This window comes from Mustela lutreola, chromosome 13 (genome assembly GCF_030435805.1).
Source record: "Mustela lutreola isolate mMusLut2 chromosome 13, mMusLut2.pri, whole genome shotgun sequence".
Taxonomy (NCBI): Eukaryota; Metazoa; Chordata; class Mammalia; order Carnivora; family Mustelidae; genus Mustela; species Mustela lutreola.
In genome coordinates this window covers 78,253,907-78,273,109 of record NC_081302.1, presented here as the reverse complement: position 1 = coordinate 78,273,109, position 19,203 = coordinate 78,253,907, and positions in this window count along the sequence as shown.

The window sequence follows — 19,203 nt, the reverse complement described above, 5'->3', positions numbered from 1 at the left end:
TGCTGGTTAGGTGGTATTCATTAAAGTGTGGTTTCTAGAACTCCTGCTGTTCTCTGCACTGGCCACCTGAACGTGGACTTTGCTGTCCAGAGCTGCATGTTACGGCAGCCAGGAAGTGGGGGTGACCGGAGGTGAGAGGTGAGGGTGACGAGGGACCTGAGGATCCCGGATGGGAGCGGCTCTAGTCCCCAGATGGGCGTGTCATGCTGGGGAAAAAGGTGTAGCAACAGCCCATTGATCATCCTCAAATATCTGAGAAACTGGAAGCTTGTCTTGTTCTTAACATCTGCTCCCTCTTCCCTAGGAAGTTGGTATCATTATCCGAGAGCCACCCAGGAAAAGGTCACTCTTCATTTGTCGCCCTGGATCTGAGTGTCTGGGTCCCATGCCCTCGACGTCAAGTCCAGTGACCATCCTGCATGGTCCTCGTCTTCCTGACGTCAGGGCCGATTGGCCAGGCACTGAATTCTTCCCTCGTAAGTGCTTCGACTCGACATGAACTGAACGTCCCTTGTCATTATTTCTATAGATAGAGTTGCTGCTCTTCCTCCTTTGCTTCTGTCCAAATCCATTCATGCCACAAACATTTTCGTGAGCCCTCATCACATGTCAGCCCTGCGCTAGGCACGGGGGTGCTAAATTACCCCAAAGAGACTACAGCTTTACCCCCAGTAAACCTACGTTCTAGTGAGGTAGGAAGAGCAGTTGGTAGGCACTTGTGTGTATTAACTGAATACTCATCCCAGCCCTGCCGGTTGAGCACTATGATTATCTGCATCTTAGAGATGAAGACCTGGAGGAGCAAACGTCCGGGGCAACATCCAAAGAGACAGAGCTGGGGTGCCTGGGAGGCTCCACGGGGTAAGCATCCAACCCTCGGTTTTGACTCAGGTCATGGTCTCAGGGTCATGGTCTCAGGATCAGGGTCTCAGGGTCATGAGAACGAGCCTGGAGCAGGCTCCGCGCTAGCGGGGACTCTGCTTGCCATGCTCTCCCTCTCCCTCCGCCCCTCCTGCTCGCCCACACAGGCACTCTCAATCATCTCCCTATAAATCGACAAAATCTTAAAAACAAAAGAACCCAAAGACAGAGCTGACGGTCCTCCCTCCGTCTTCCGTCCGGGCTGGATTTGCCTCTGTGCCTACTTGTCCCTACTTGTCTGAGTCGGCTGTCAGGAAATCCTCCCTATGCTGCAGTGAGGTGGGAGGCGCCCCGAAGACGGAGAGTGAACAGGACACGGAAGCTGAGGGCTACCTGATATCCTGATGACCTCCAACTGCCTTTGTGAGTGGCTCTGTCACACAGACTCAGTGCACCAGCCTCAGGCTTCCTCTGGCCAGTTCATGAGAATATCAGTTGTATTTTCTTAGAGCACATGAAAGTAAAAGATTTCTTTTCAAGCAAAATATTTTCTTGGCGGTAGCTCACTCTGGGAGCTCGAGTCCTAACCAGCTGGGATAATTGCTAAGTACAAGCTAAGGACCAGCCCTGTGATGCAAGTTCCTCCCGCTAAGCACCAGAACATGGAACCGTCCACCAAGGAGACCGGGGATTTGAACCCACGAACCCACAAGGCTGAATTTGTACTGACAGTGGGATTTTCCTGATGACCATGACAGTTATAAGTTCAATTACCAGTTTTTTAAGGGCATGAATCGAATAGGAAATGCTAGATGACCTGTTCGTATCATGTTGCCTGTGAGCATTTTTCTGTTTTTTGTTTTGTTTTGCTTTGTTTTGTTTTTTACTGCTACACAGTTGAAGATGTTGAAAAGATCCTGAATGAGGAAGACACATTTTCCCTAGACCCTGGTGCCAAATTAAGAGACAAAGTATCCTATATAGGGTTCTCCTGTAGAGCCATTTTTCTCTTCAGGATTACATCCATTCTTTTGTTTTAAAAATTAATTTTACTTATTATTGCTTTAACCTAATATTTTTTGAGTGCCCACCACATGTCTGGCATCTTTCTGGGCATTGAGCAGAGATAAATAAGGCACACAAAACCTCTCAAGGAGTTCATATTTTGGGGGGGGGGGAGATAGCTAATAAAGAAAATACAAATAAGCATCCTCGTACACACTCTGCTGCATGCACTATATGCATACACTGCAATGTCACTTGGTCATTAACCACTATGGGAGAGAAAAGACGGGGTAAGAGGAGAGAATGTGAAAGCAAAAGGTGGCTTTAGTTGGGTCTCTGAGGAAGTGACACAGGCTGTGTGTCTTCAGTGTCTTCAGTGACAACAGCGTAAGGTTCAGACCTGGCTGGGCACAAAGCCCATCTCCTTACAGCTGTAAGCCAGAGAGAGAGAGAGGGAGAGAGAGCAGGAGCATGGGGAGGGATGGGGGAGAGGGAGAAGCAGGCTCCCCACTGAGCAGGGAGCCCGAAACAGGGCTCCATCCCAGGACCCTGAGATCATGACCTGAGCCAAAGGCAGACGCTTAATCGACTGAGCACCCAGGCACCCCATGGCTTTTCTTTTTAAAAGGAAGATGGTTGCTGTAAGCATAAGAAAAGTGTTACATAGGTTAAGTTCAAAACCTGTGTGTGAGGTTCAATGCAGACAGACTCAGGGCTGTCTGGAGATTTCAGTTCTGGGGGTGCTTCTTGGAAGGTCCACGCTCAGGGTGGTTACAACTTCCAGTGGAACCAGGTGAGGCAGCAATGTCGTGCTCGCCATCTACTTTCTCACTAAAAGTCCTGTTATGGATCAGATCGTGTCCACCTAAGAGAGATATGCTGAAGCCCTAACCCCCCAGTACCTCAGAAGGTGACCTTTTTTGGAAATCAGGCCTTTATGGATGCAATCCAGTCAAAAAGAGGCTGAGGGGTGGGCTCTGATCTGATATGACCCGATCCTCACGCAGAGGAGAAATGTGGACACAGGCACGCAGAGAGGGAAGATAACGTGAAGACTTACAGAAGACGACCTTCTATAAGCCAAGAACTGTCTGAGGCCACCAGAGGCTGGGAGGGAGGCCTGGAACCTTCCCTGCAGGTTTCAGAGCAACCAAGGTACTGCTTACACATTGGTTTTAGACATCTAGCCTCCAGCACTATGACACGGTGAATTTCTGTTGTTGCAAGCCTCCTAGCTTGTGGAACGTTGTTACGGCCGCCCTAGGGCTTCTAGCTGGAGTTGGAATTCCACTTGGAGAATTTTCTAGAAAGAGATTAGTTGGTTCCTGTTTTGAAGACCAGATTGGATTAAAAAGAGTTTTGTTTTGCTTTGTTTGAATAACATTGTCTTTTTAAATATAAACATTGACCTGGACACCCTCCACCTCCACCCACACCCCAATCTGGGGAATTCCTTATCATTTTGGCTAAAGCAGGGTTTTATTCCTACTTTGGAAAAAGGAAAAAAAAAAATTGACAGGTAGTTAAATTTCAAGGCCTGTCTCCTCCAGGGCTTTGAAGATGAAGAAAAGCAGCTTAATTGGCTCTGGACTGTCTTGGGGGTGATTTGATATTCTTTTTAAAAATAGATAGCAAGGAAAATTGTCTCATATTGAAATGCAACTCCCTCAGACTCAGTTTTAAAGGCTCTCTTGCAGGCACCCCTCCCAGCTTCCTGAGAGCCCTGCTGTCTCTCTCATCTGCTCCCCAGGGCCAGCTGGAGAGAACTCTTCCTGATCTCCCCTCTACTCTCCCCTCTGCTAGCGCCTCCTCCATTTCCTCATCATTTTTAGGATTTCCCCCTTTCATGATATATCTAAATCCTGAGGAAGTTTTGGAAGAGGAAAATGCACTGCTGCTTCTTAGCTACGCTGTTGCTCACCTGCTGAGTGGGGGAGAGAGGGCTCTGGCTCTAGGTTGGCTCAGAGGGAGTCTGTTCTCTCTTTCCCAACCTTGGCAGCGGGGCAAATCCCTGTCTCTGCGGCTCCATTCAGCGCTGACACGGAAGAGGCCACAGCCCTCACCGTAGTCCAGTGCTGCTGAAGTGTGTTACACACCATTAGCTTCCAATTGCCTTGGCTTCTCAATTCATGTCATTTATTCCAAGGCATCTCCAGTGGATTTAGTGGAGCATAACCCTGGAATTTGAGGAGGACGAGAACATTTTGAAACCTCGTTAACTGTTAGCATCTTTTCTATTAAAATTCGAGGCTATAAAATTGCTTCATTTGGGTTTTTTTTTCAATGCCAAATTCTTCTGTGCTCTGATGAATTTCAGGCCACCACACTTGTACACGTGCAGGTCAATTGTATGCTAACAAAACCTAGGAACAATTATATGCCCAGATTTATTGATGACAAAAGAGCACCAGAAATGCCTCCTTTCCACCTTGCTTAGTTTAAGACTGTCCCTGAAGCTTCTGTTGGTGTCTGCTGTGGTCCAAGCGCTTGGCCAAAATCTGGAGACTGGGGGCCTGGGGGCAAATTTTATTTTATTTTATCTTTTGTATAATTTAATCCAATTTATTTTTTTCAAAATATTTCATTATATGCATATTAACAAAGTGCATCCATTAAATAGTAACACACAGTCCTCTTATAATATCAGCAATTTTTATGTCTGAGGGCAAATTTTAAATTCCTCTTCAGGTCTTTCACTGAGGTGTTAATAGTTCAAAATGTGGAATCCTTTATGAATGTTTGTGTTAGAGGGAAAGAGATATATAAGGAAAGAATCAGAGTAACAGTACCATTATCACAAATTACAGACCTTTCTGGAATTGTGTTTGATGTGAAATTATAGTCTGTCTCCAACTTCCTTTTTGCAGCTGTGAGTTGTTTACTATTTAACCGTGCAACCTTAAATTATAGAAGAGATGGGAAAAGAATCCCTGCTTGGGGCATAGTCTATGCTCATCTTTGCAGATATCTTGGAGCGAACATAGAAACTATTCCTATTAGTTGTCATACGGGTTAATTTTAGCACCCACCTCCTGGATGCTCGTGTACTTTTCAAAGCAGTACATTCATAAATAAGGAAAAATCTGGAAAATATGGAAAAATTTCAAAGCTGAACTGGAATACAGTGATCTGGTTTTAACCTTTAAAAAAATCAGCTTCATTATTAATTTCCCTTCAGACACCTCCTGGGATCTAGCAAAGGCAAATTGCAGAAAGGTCAGCCGGATTGCAATTGGGCAGAGAATCTTATTTAGATCATATTATCAACCAGCAGTATTTGGAAATCAGATATCAATAATGCCAGGGAATGAAGGTGGTAGGAAGGGCTCGTAGCCCTCACAGTGCCTGCCCAGACCCTGAGTACCATGGGTGCCCAGTGAGCATCTGCTCTGCGTGGGGACAGAAGCAGCATGGGGGTCCGGGGGGCACATCCACCACACAAAGGCTGGGAAAGCATCTAAATGTAAAGCCTTTAGTTCCCTCATCTGTAAAAAGAGGGAATGAAAAGAGATGACCTCTAAGATTCCTTCCGGTTCAAAAAAAGTTCTGATTGTAGGCCATTTTTGATTGGCTGACACTGCGTGCTTGTAGGAAGTCTTCAAGGAAGAAATGAAATCTGAACAGTGCCATGAAAATTTGGTTCAAGTGTTCCAAGGGTATTCTAGGCTAGAAAGTGGTGTAACTGATGCTTTATGGGCAAGTGAGAACAGAACACATGTAGATGGATGGATTGATATTCCATTGAATCAGAAAGGGTGTGTTGTGGGGGGCGTCTGTGTGATTCAGTTGGTTAAGTGTCCAACTCTTGATTTTGGCTCAGGTCATGGTCTCATGGGTTGTGAGATCAAGCCCCATGTCAGGCTCCACACTGGGCATGGAGACTGCTTAAGATTCTCTCTCGCCCTCTTCCTCTGCCCCTCCTCTCTCTGCTCTCTTGCTCTCACTCCCTCTCTCTCTTAAAAGAGAAAAGAAAAGAAAGAAAGGGTGTGTGTACAGAGGAAGAATATGTGAGAGGGAGCACTGTTAGAAAAGTCTGAAGCCTTGAGTCACAGACTATAAATTCCTATGAGCTCATGGCAATTGTGACCATCTACTGATCTACAAAGAGAATCTAGAAGCCAATGCGTGAAAAGTGGAATTAGGTGGACAGAAGTAGGACAGACCACCAAACTGGGAGGTATCTGGTATGCTGTGGTTTATCCTAAGAAGAGGTGACAAGAGAATTAATTCTAGAAATTCCCGAGGTCAATAGTAATGAAAGTCATGCGAACAACCGTACGAGGAAACCATACGAGGACCAATGCAGATCAGAAAAGTCCTGGGACTGGAAGCTTGGAAGCCAGCCCTGATCAAAGTGAAAGGACTGGGTATGGAGAGGAGAAAACGTAAGACGAGGGTTTCCAACATGCCAGGACGGCTCCTGCTCGTATGGGACACAATACCCATGTGTTCCATGATAGGTTAAATGGATGCATGGACGGTGTTCTTGAAGCTACAAATAGAGAAACAGCAAAGCACTGATGAGTGTTGCAAAAGGCAGAGACTATGGGAAATCTCCATCATTTCCTTCGGCCCTGGTTGTGTTTTTGGATCCTCACTTCCTCACCTTCCTCAGGTGTCCCTGAACCTGGTGAAAGCCCACCAAGTCCTTGACTACGGCTTTGCAGGAATCTTGAATGCAGGGTAATCATAGTCACTGTGCCTTTTGCCATCTCCTTTTCTCTTGTTATCCTCTTTGCTATTTCTCGGGCAGGCTTTCATTCTCTGACTCCCAGCCCAACGGTCTCCTGGTGGGTCTGTTCATCCAGGTTCCCTCCAGCATAAGCCTTCAGATTATGTGGTGTCCCTGCTCAAAAATTACCCAAGGTTCTGCCTTGTGGATAAGTTAGAACCCCAGCCCCTTTGTCTGGCTCTTCCCAGCACACATGTTCAAGCTCCTACTCTCCTTCTGGAATGCTCCAGGCCATGAGAGCTCTGCTCTCAAACTCCGGGTCACCTTTGCCTGTATGCTTATGTATTTCTCTTGTCTGCGGAGTCCTGGGTCCACCCACCTTCCAGTCTTGAGGTGCTAATCTGTGTGTCCTGCCCATCCCTTCTCATACCTCTCCTTTTCTTCTGTGGCCTTCATTCATCCACTCTCTTTTCTTTTTCTTTGGTGACCATAATGCGAATTCCAACTAGATAATAAACAGCTTGAAGGTAAGGATTACATTTTGTATTCCCTCCCCATAGTATTAATCATAATATTAATATTAATCATAGTATTAATCATCTGATTAATAGAAAACTATATTGGCCTTCATGCGATTTCTAAAGCACTTGTGAATTTACAAAGCCATTTTGAGTAAGTTTTATTAGTTAAAGTGAAGGAAACCTACCTTTCCAAAGGCCATATAAAAATAGACTTTTAAAATTAGACTTCCCATCTGAGTAATAAATTGAATTAACATTTTGGATTAAAAAGAAAAGATGGGATATTGGCTTTTCATTTCTTCTGCTCATTGTTTCCAGGCAACTTTGAACTTGTCAAATAAAAAAGTATAAACAGAAGACTGAGATGTTCCACCTGACTTTGAGAATCTCACTCTTGGTAGGCTAAGCACACTATTCAGCATTACAACTAGACATTCCTTAAAGACCAACCCTCTTTTCTCATATTTGGTTCTCTTGGGGGATTTTAGGAAGAAAACTTGGTGTAGTGAAGAACATAGGATTTGGAGTTACATCCTCTGAATTATTTGAATCCTGACTTTATTGACATGAGATTGGGAAAAATCTTTTAAGCTCTCTGAGCTTTGATGTCTTTGTCTCTGAAATAGGCATAACCTCCCAACCAGTCTACTGCTTAATAACGACAAGCGTGCCATGTGACTGAACAGTTTGACAGAATCATAAAGGTGACTTTTGTCATCATCACCATCATCATAATCATCCATAGAAGCTCTAATAAAAGGGCAGGGAGGCGAGGTGGCCCTTCTGCCTAGCCAGGGTTCCAGGAGCATCCCTGGAGCTCCCCTCATCTGCTGTCCCCAGCACATATGTGGCTGCAGTCAGTTCCTAGACAACTGCCACAGGGCTCCATATTCGCACAGCCAGAATTACAACCAGCTTGGCTATCCCTTCTTGACTTCCATGTCCTTAGTCCATAGCCAGCAATGACGGACTCCCAAATCAGCATTCACTTTGGCCCTTGGCCCCTGGCTTCCAGTCTTTTCCAGCCACTGAGACCAATTTGGGGTGATCCAGACATGGCAGTGGGAATCCAGCCTGATTTGGGGATAAATCCAAAGGAGGCCTTTACCACTTGTTCTGAACTTGGTTTGAGCCTTGATCACCCCCCAAGTTCTGCCTTTGGCAACTTTTCTTTCCTTGTTCACACAGGGAAGGAACAATACTATCCCTGTGAAAATGGACAGGCCTCTGCTCCCCTTCTCTGTTCTCAGGCAGCACCAGACAGGGAGAGAGGCAACAAGAAATTCATGGGGAACCCCTGAGGCTGTTAACTTCTCCAAACCTCTTCAGTCTTCAGAGACTAATTCTGAGGATCTCCAGGAGAGAATTTCTAAATAAAAAGAGGGAATACTGAATTTATTTATTAAAAAACAAACAAACAAACTACTTCCTCCTGGCAAGGTAGAAGGAGCCTCCTGTCTCACCACAAAATACGCCATTTCAGAAGAAAGCCTTTTTTTTTTTTTCTATTATAACAAAATAAAATGTTCCTTGGTCAGGAATGAGTAAACCTCATAAGAGGTAGCCCTTCCCTCCCCAGACACAAAGACTGGCTTCTACACTTTCTATTTTAAGATCAATTCAAATTCCTCGCACATGATTTGAGGGCAGTGGTGGAGAACAATTCTTTTGAGGAGAGATTTTTCAAATGGCATTTTATATCCTCGAGTCTCACTCCCAAGGCTGGTTTGGGCCTCCCCTGTCCATGGTGGCTGTGGCCATCATTATTCTGCAATAACGTGCTCTTGGGAAACCTCATTATTCTTTATCCTGACCCCACGAAGCTAATGAGACAGGCCCAATTATTAAGCCATATGGCAAAGGGATATTTGGGTAAACAAATTTGTATTTCAATAAAATTTAACTGTCCCGTATGATATAATAATTAAAATGTAAATGGCAGTAGGGGCGCTTGCTTAAAGCTGACTCCATAGCTTACCAGATGGTACATTGCGGGTGATTTGTATTCCACGAGCAGAAGTTCTTTGGCAGGTAATCATTGCGGTATTCTCTCTGTCCATGTTTCTGTTAGTTAATACTTCTGGTTGGCTATGTGTCACCCCGAGATCAGCTCTTTTTTACAGAATTGCTTAGACCATGCACCCAGCAGTGCAATCTACTGAAGGGTTTCCTTGCTTTCTTTTTTGGTTGTACTTTTCTTGTTTACTTACATGAGTTCTCTCCTCTGGGATTGGAGGAAAGAAATAAAAAAGGGCAATCCCCCCCACCCCAAAATTCCCCTCTGTTTTCCGGTCTTTACTTCAAATGGTAAAGGCTAAAAGCAGCTTTTTCCCACACTTCCCCGGGTGGGTAGGGTTAAGCTGTTGTTGGGACTGAGGGTCGAGTGGGGTAGGAAGAGCTAAGAGCGTTTTCCTCTCTGCACTCATGCTCTCCCCATTGAGCTCTTTCCTGTTCATTTCTCTGCCCCTCCTTAGTCTACCCCTGGACCGGAGCTATGGGAGAGGGAGGGGGGCAGAGGGCAGGGCAAAAGTACCAGCTGATTCTCTCTCGCCTGGATTCCTTTTTGCAAGCAAAGGACCCCCCTCACTCTCAGCCTCTATCGACCACGTGAACTCCTCTCCCTCTCCTTCTTCCGACACACTCAGTAGCCTGTAGACTCGCTTCGAGCAGTCTGTTTCTGAAAGTAGCACTAACCAGCAGGGAGATGTTAGAAGATCTAGATTCTAATTAAGGTCGCCTCTGATTGCACTAGACAAGTCCCTGCTGCTTAAAACAGGCTGAAAAATCTCAGATTAAGAAGGTTGTGGAGGATGGCACAGATCAGGACCAGGGACTCACATCAGCCCTCTTCCTGTGGACACTATCTAAAATGGGAGCTTGTAGAGGTTGTACAGTAAAATTAAAATAGTCAACAATACCACCCTTTGCTAAACCATGAATTAAGACAGAGCACAGTGGGCACCTGGGTGGCTCAGTTGGTTAAGTGTCTGTCTTCAGCTCTGGTCATGATCTCTGGGTCCTGGGATCGAGTCCCATGTCCGGCTTCCGGCTCAGCAGGGAGTCTGCTTCTCTCTCTTTCTCTCCCTCTGCCCCTCCCCACTGCTCGCGCTCTTTCTCTCCCTATCCCTCAAATAAATAAAAATCTTAAAAAAAAAAAAAGATAGAGTACAGGGCAAATGGTGACACTCGACAGGGCATGCAGCTCTATCTGGTAAACCCTTGGTATAGAAAGATTCCAGGCCCTAAAGATGACGTTAGAGGGGTTAGAGGATGTGTAGGTTTTTCCCTTAAACCAGCAGTGTAAGAAGGTTCTACCACAGGAGTGCACAAAGTAAAATTGAGGCCAGTGCTCCTCTGCAAGAAGAGGAAGAGCTGCCTTTCTGTAGGTGGGAACAGGCAGAGTTCAGTGACGATGTGGGATACCCTACCCCTACCATCAGAATTTATTTTTCAGTAACTTTAAATCTGAAAATACGTAACTTCAAATATACAGAAATATTGCAAGGATAAGAGTAGTACACAGGGGACACCTGGGTGGCTCAGTGGGTTAAAGCCTCTGCCTTCGGCTCAGGTCATGATCCCAGGGTTCTGGGATCGAGCCCTACATCAGGCTCTCCGCTCAGCGGGGAGCCTGTTTCCTCCTCTCTCTGCCTGCCTCTCTGCCTACTTGTGATCTCTGTCTGTCAAATAAATAAAATAAAATAAAAAAACACTTTTAAAAAAAAGAGTAGTACACAGAACACCCATACCTCCCAGATTCACATACTGTTAATATTTCATTCCATTTGCTTTATTACCTGTGCACTGTAATTTTTATTTGTTACATTATATCATGTATTATATGAGCAAAAGACTATTTTTCTGAAGTTTCTGAGTCAGTTACACAGCGTTGACCTTTGAACAACATGACTTTGAAATGTGTGCGTCCATTTATTAAGATTTTTTCCAATAAACACAGTACAGTGTTGTAAATGTATTTTCTCTTCCTTATGATTTTCTCAACAATGTTTACTTTTCTCTAGCTTGCTTCATTGTAAGTGACAGTATATAATACCTATAATATACAAAGCATGTGTTTGTTTAATTGCTTAATTAAATGTACTGTAAATTTATTATAATATATTGTAATGTATCATAAATGTAACGTAATGTAAATTGATTAATTGTTGGGTTATCAGTAAGGCTTTCAGTCAATAGTGGGCTATTTGTTAAGTTTGGGGGATCAAAGTTGTATGTGGATTTTTCAGCTGCATGGGTGGTTGGTGTCCCAACCCCCATGTTGTTCAAGGGCCAACTGTATATTTGGCCTCTTAATGTCTAAACACCTCAGTGTGCACTTCCTGTGAATGAGGCTAGGATTGATATCCTGATCAGCATCCTTCATGTAACCTCTTCTCCATGTGGCTAATTGGGCTTCCTCATAGCATGGCAGGCTCAGGGAAATTGAACCATTTTCATCACTTTTATGAGGAAGCATTCTAAGCAGCAAAGGCAGAAATTACAGATCTCTTGAGAGCCAGCTCAGAAGTCACATGGCTTCACTGTCATTCCTTTTATTGGTACAGACAAGCCACAGGGTCAGCTGGATTCAAGGGCAGGGGAATGCAACCTCTGGTGGGAAAGAATTGCTGGCCATCTAGAATCCATCTCAAATCCACCCATTTTCTATCTTGTGGTCTGGACATTAATGGATGATTCTCTGTCCCCTGCTGAAGTCTAATCAGCAAGTTCTTCGGAGATAGGGTTCCCGTCTGTCTCTTCTTAGCAACCTCCCCATGAAACTTAGCTCACTGCATTGCACATAGTAGGTGCTTGATATTTATGGAACAAAGATTGATTAGAAACAGCCTCCTAAATGGTCCAACCTGCTCGCCTTATTTCTGAGGACTCTGAAACCCCATGAAAGCTCTTTGGCAGTCTCAAGGTCACAGAGCACCATTGTGTGAATCCCAAGGACAGTCCTGTGAAACAGTGTTCCAGTAGAGAGGTGTGCCTGGGGCCTAAGGAGGCTGCTACAGATGGTAGGAATGTGGTACGGAAGGGACTGTTGGCTTTCTCACTTGGTGCCTGTGTTTTTGTATAAAAACCCTTGATTTGAATGGTTAATTGGCTTACCTGGGTCTGAATGTATCCATAAAACAAGGTGGAAATACCTTTTTTCTATATCTGCTGTGAGGATGTTAGATTTAAAATACCATGGGAAAGACATGGAGTGGAGACAGGTCTGTGGTTCTGGAAGTGGCAGTGGAGATGGTCAAAAGGTTGATCTGTCCACTTTGTCCCTCCCTGGTCCTTTTGACTGTGCTTAGGAATCCATACCATGAGTGTGGTCAATGTACAGGTCCACATTAGCCAGTACTCAGGGTCCCTAATGCAGCTGTACCCAGAGCTGAACAGGAGGCTTGAGCATTTTTCCTTCAGCCCAGCTGTGCTAGGTCAGAACGAATGCCCATGGCTTCTGCCTCATGGGCCAATTTGTTCAAATTCAATTTTGGTCCTCAAGATTTTTGTTTTGACATTTAAAAAAATTGCCTCGTCAGTATATGGGCCCTGATTTGGGGGATGGTTCTGAATGAATTCTAATGAATTAGTATATCTTTCTGGATCTTTATGGAGATCTAGGAAGATAAATTGCATCTGTCTTCCAGGAGAGTTACAAATTCAGCAGAATGTCAGGTACAGCAGCTCCAACCAGCAGCCAGCACAGGCTGGAAGACCGCAGGCTCTCAGACAAGGGAGACAGACACAGGGGAAAGGTATAAATGAACCACACATTCCAGACCCCTGGAAAACCATTTGTGCCTATTAGGGAGGACTGTCCACCATTTTGGCCAAAGATGCAATATCTCACCTACCTGGTTGTCATTTAGATGACCACCTCCAGTATCTCTGATGCTGTCAAAACCCGGGAGGATGTGCTAAAGTCCATGCATCTTGGAGGTGCTAAAAGAGATGTCTCAGAATCTGTGACAAAATCCATGAATTTTTAGACAAAATTGGTTATCTGGTATCCAATTCCCAGCGAGTAAGAAGCACCTTTGGAAGAAGGCAGGAGGCTTCTAGAGGCTGGAGCTGAAAGAGTGGAGGGAAATCACAACCTGATGGGGGAGGAGACCAAGACAAAACTGAAACAAGCCCTAAAAACGGGCCAAAGTCCTCACTAAGCACAGCATCCTGGGGGACCCCCTAGGAGGAGGTAGGTAACTCTGTAGGCTCAGGTACCTGAGGGCAGAGCAGTGCCACCCTACTGCCTGATGTAAGAATGAAGACAGATGGGGTCTGCTGGTACCCATAAGGGGTTAGGATATGCCCATTACATTGTCATTTATAGAAACAGTTTAGAAATGCAGCTCTCCAAAATGATTAGACACATTTCTTAAACTTTTTACACCTAAAGGAATAGATTTTAGTTATCTGGGAAATGTGTGAACTAACTGTCTTAACCTGCTACGGCTGCCATAAGCAAATACCTTAGGCAGGGGGCTCAGACAACAGAAATCTGTTTTCTCAGGGTCCAGGAGGCTGAGGGTCCAAGATCAAGAGGTCAGCAGTGTTGGTCTCTCCTGAGCTTGTAGTAGATCACATTCTCCCTGTGTCCTCACAAGGTCTTTTCTCTGTTCACCTGCATGTCTGGTGTCTCCTCCTCTTGTTGTAAGGACACTGGTCATATTGGACTAGGGTTACACACTTATGACCTCATTTAACCTTAATCACTTACTTCAGGACCTTATCCCCAAATAGAGTCACATTCTGAGGCACTGGGGGGTTAAGATTTCAGTGTATGAATTCAGGGGGACACAATTCAGTCTGCAAGACTAATAAAATTTTCCTTCTTTCTTTGTGCTTTATTTTGCATCAACACAACTAATTCCACCTTGGGGGAAGAATGGGCAGAGCTGCCAGTAATCTTTTCTAGTTATTCTGGAGCAACAGACAAGAGGATTGAGGAAAACCTGTTTTTCTGTAGCTTTTTCAATACATTACCCTCTCTCTCTCTCTCTCTCTCTCTCTCTCTCTTTCACACACACACACACACACACACCCCTAGGAGATAAAGTCTTATTTATTTTTATTTCTGACACATCTTTGAAACTTCTCCTCTCTCCTGTCACTGCTTTCATTCAGACCCTCATCATTTTTTTTTCCTGAATTACAACATCCTCATCAGTCCCCCTGAAGAGGAGGTGATTTCCCCAAAATGCAGGTCCCATAATGCCACTTTCTGCTTACATCCCTTCAGCACTTCCCCTGTTTGCTTTCAGGATTAAGTTCAAACTCTTCAGCAGGTATGAAAGGTGGCTGACCAGACCGATGTTATCAAGTGCTGGTGAAGGTGTGGAGCAACTGGAACTCTCTTACATAGCTGGTAGCAAAGCAAACCAATACAGCCACTTTGGGAAACAGTGTGGGAATTTTGTGTGAATTAACATACACTTACCATATGACCCAGCATCCTATCCCTACATGATTACCTTCAGAAAAATGAAAATCTGCATTCACACAGAAGTCTGTATACAAATGTTTATCATTCATGATTGCCAGAACCTGAAACAAGCCAAAGTCCCTTCACTGGTGAATGGATTGCAAACTGTGGGACATCTGTAAAATGGAATACTCCTTAGCAATAAAAAGAAACACATTCTTGACAGAAGTAATAACATGTATGAATTTTATATGCACTGCTCTAAAAGTCAGGTTCAAAAAACTACCTACTTGGTGAATCCATTTATTCACACTTTTGCAAAGACAACAAGGGACAGAAAGATCATTGATTGCCAGGGGCTGGGCTGGGTGAGGGGCTGATTACAAAGGGTGCAGGGGCATGTGGGGAGAAGTATGGAACTGTATCCATATCTTGACTGCGGGGTGATGGTTATGTAAGTGTATGTATGGGTTAAAATTCACAGAACTGTCTACTGAAAAGAATGAGTTTCACTGTATGTAAACACTTCCTTAATTTTCAAAAGTGAGAAAACAAAAGTATTACCCATATGTTCTGATGAGCCTGGTATAGTTCAGTTTTATGCTTGTTGTCCCAAGGTAATTTATTCTAGTTTCTTCCTTTTACTCTAAAAATGTCCCAAAATTGCATAATCACAGGTGCCCAGGATAAATCTAGAAAGCAGCCCCTGAAATGAGGATTTGTGGATAGACACTTAGGTTTGGGACGTGATTCCATGGAATAGGAATGGAAACTGGGAAAGAGTGAAACAGGGAAAGAGGCAGAGCTAACACTAAAGGGTGTCCCTCTGTGTATAGCCAGGGCTTGTCTCCACAGGTTCTTAACCCTGTGTGGTTTGGAAAAGAAGAGCCTCTCTCCCCTGCTTTTCTCCTGCATTGGTCCAGCATGGCCCATGGAAGGTCATCTTTGAGGCTGTGCATCCTGCAGAGCAGGTGGGTTAGTGCTGGCCTCCTATTTGGCATCAGAGAAGCCCTAGGAGGCAAAGGGAAGGTACAAGCAGAAGCTGAGACATGGTTCTGTAGGCTACATATGAGTAAAGGCAGTCACTGCAGCAGTGGTTGGTGTAAAGAGTAGGCTGAGTGGACGTGAGGTGGGATGCAAGAGATATCTGATTCAGACATCTTCCTCATCTTCCTTAGAAGGCCCCTGAACACTGGGTCCCTAATTTGTTTTCTGACCTGACCTCAAGCTAGTCCCTCACATGATCCCATTGCAATCACCTGACCTTGGACACTTTGTCCTCTTCCTGGCCTGTGAGACCCCAAGCTATTTCTTCTTTAGGGCTGCCACCCATGATCATACAGGTTGTACACTCTCCAAGGGCTCCTGGTGTAGGGGACAAGTTAGGACTGACGTCCAGCCTAGTCTCCACTTACTGAGCCAGGTATCTACAGAGTACCTGTGTTATTCCCAGAGAGAATAACTTTTTATGACAGACACCAAGGCACCCTCTATCCTGGAAACAAGCCCACTCCACATGGAATGTACCCTCTCATTTCCACATGTCTCATTCATGTCCTTCTCTGCCTGCCTACTATCTATCCTCCCATAAATAAATAAATAAATAAATATCTCCTCTGGGAAGTCTTTCCAGATCCTCCTCCACCTCAGCATTAAGCTATTAAATACCCCTTGTTATGGGTTGAATTCTGTTCTCTCAAAATTCATATGGGACTCTATTTGGAGATAGGTCCTTTAAAGAAGTGATTACATTAAGATAAGCACCCCGCAGGGTGGGCTCTAATCCTTATAAGGATTATAAGGAGGAGGAGACACCAGACATGCAGGTGCAGAGTGAAGGCCATGTGATCCTACCGGGGGAATGTGACCTACAAGCTCAGGAAAGAGGCCTCAGGAGAAACCAACCCTGCCGACACCTGGCTCTTGGGCCTCCAGCCTCCTAGACTGTGAGAAAACAGCTTTTGGGATTTTGTTACGGCCACCTAAGCTGACTAATTCAACCCTGTTCTGTGCCCTTGTGATACCTTGAGCATATATCTATTAGCTTGTATTCCAGAGTTTGAAAATGCCTGGTGTCCCTGCTTCCTCTCCCCACTGGATCATGGGCTCCTTGAGGGTGATGTGATCTTGTTAGCATTCATTCCCTATCACGCAGTGCAGTGCTCCACATCAATATTTGTAGAATGAATGACTAGGCAGAAAAATCCTTATCTCATTTGGCATCCTGAGAAGACGGTCGCTGCTGGTGCCATTAGAGGCTCAAATGAAAGAAGCCAATTTTATGAAAAATATATTCAGAAACACAGTTTCATTCCATAAAATGTGTACAATATAGATAATACGGTGTCAGCAGCAGGAAATTATGGCTTCCCATTAGAGATGGGCTTGGCTTCTATCTGTGTTCCAAATTTAACTTCTCTCATTCTTTACCTGGGTCACTGTGCTGTAACAAAGATAAACATTTTGCTGCTTCTCTCCCTGCCTCTCTCCCCAGCCACCGCTGCCCACCTACCACACACTTCCTCAGCATGCTGGGTCAGATTACTTGCTGCTGCCTTGTGCTGCCCTTCTGGCTGGTTTCCCACTTCATTCTGACAGCTCTCATTCTCCTCCTACGACTGTGCCAAGGCTTCATCTCCTCCAGGGACTCTCCCATGACTGCTTCAGGCTAGATCAAACACTTCTGGATGCTGTCTTTACACCCAGGAGTACAGCTATCATATCTTTACCACAGTATATCACAGATACCCATTTCCACGGCTGCCTCCCCAATATACCATAAATTCCTTGAAAGCAAGGACCTTGTTCTCTTTCATTGAAAAATCCTTGCTGCCTGGCAGTATGTCCGGTTTATGTCACTCAACACGGGATAGCTGTAATGATCATTTCTAATAAAATAGTAGTAAATCATGGGAAGGACAGTTAGGAATCATAAAAATTAGTATGAATTATTTATAAACTACATTTTTTTTCTTCTCCATTTCACTTCTTTTTCTTCAGATTGCTTTTTAACATGAGTTTTTTTTTTTTTAAGATTTTATTTATTTATTTATTTGACAGAGAGAAATCACAAGTAGACAGAGAGGCAGGCAGAGAGAGAGAGGAGGAAGCAGGCTCCCCGCTGAGCAGAGAGCCCGATGCGGGACTCGATCCCAGGACCCTGAGATCATGACCTGAGCCGAAGGCAGCGGCTCAACCCACTGAGCCACCCAGGCGCCCCTAACATGAGTTTTTTTAAACTACTGATCTTTAAGATTAGTGAGTAAAAATAGGAGAATGAAAAGACAAAGAGAGTGAGGGAAAACATACTTAGACACACACACCAAGTACAATTGAGCATAAGGATTTTATGTGCTTAAATACCCAGACTGTAGCACTGATTCCCTCAATACCCTAAGATGAAGTTTTTATAGTCCATAGTCTCCGAAACTAGAGATGCAAAACATATCTTTTAACAAGGGGCTGAACGGATTAATAAATGCTTACAAAGTTCTTTAAAAATGAAAATTGGCACACAAATCCTTGTTAGTATTATTTATGCTCTGTATAATAAGGCTTAGATGTGAAATTTATGTAAAAAATCAAATAACATGGCTCAAAAGTAAGAAAGCATGTACAAAATACACATTCAGCATCTACATTAATCATCTAATCAACAACTCCCAAACGCTCCTTCCTGACTGAGCTACCAATTAATCCTTTGTGTACTTTCCAATGTGATTATTGGCAGTGTTGAGCTTTTTGAAGTATATTTCAATGTACTTCTAGAAGATTTCCCTTTGTGTGTGATAGATACATTAGGAAGACCCCATTTTTTCCCCCCCAGTGGAGGAAAAAATCAACAGCACTATGAAAATTCATATATTTTATTTTATAAGATTTGAAATGCTGGGTTTTGCCATTATGCATCTATTGTGCAGGAGACAACCAAGCCATTATAATGATAATGATTTCTTCTGTCACTTTTCTTCAGTTTGGATGGGAGTCCTTAAGCTCTTTATAAGAAAGAGCTACTTTTCACTACTCTGAAACAGGGAGATCCTTATAGGTGATAATACTCCTATTTTATGGTAATTGCTTATTTAATGTCTGTCTTCTCCCTTGGATGGTAGCCTCACAAAGCAAGGAACTATGCCTGCCTTCTCACATGATATTTGGCACAGCAGGTGTTCAGTAAACATCCTATACAAAGTGGAGAAGGTAGGTGCGGAGAAAGGGAGCATAGATATTAGTGATATCAATACTATCTAAGAGAGAGAAAGACATGGAAAAAGGGAGAGACTGATGGAAAGGACACCGTCTAGAAGGCTAAAGAACAATGTTTTGAGATTGAGTAGAAGGTCCCAGTTTGCTAAGGTGATAAATCTGGGTTCAAACTACTCAATTATGTACATATGGTTTTGCTAATACTTAAGCCTTGTGATCTGAAGGGAAAAAAAAGATAACATGGTTTTCTCTGAAATTGCTTGCTCTAAAAGGCAGGTATATGCCTTATGATAAGTCAGGTAGAAGGTCGAGCTCTCTGGAATTCAGTCTTGCTCATTTGGTTGTGCCAAGAGCACTTTGGTGGTATTTTGCCCAGAACTATTTCTCTGTGAGGTATGTGGACTGTTGACGTTATCATTAGCTCTCATTTATGGGACTCTTCCTCTTTGTCAGGTTGGGTTCAGAAATTCACATTGTTCATCTCCGATTCTCACTGCTGTGCATCAGGAAACTCC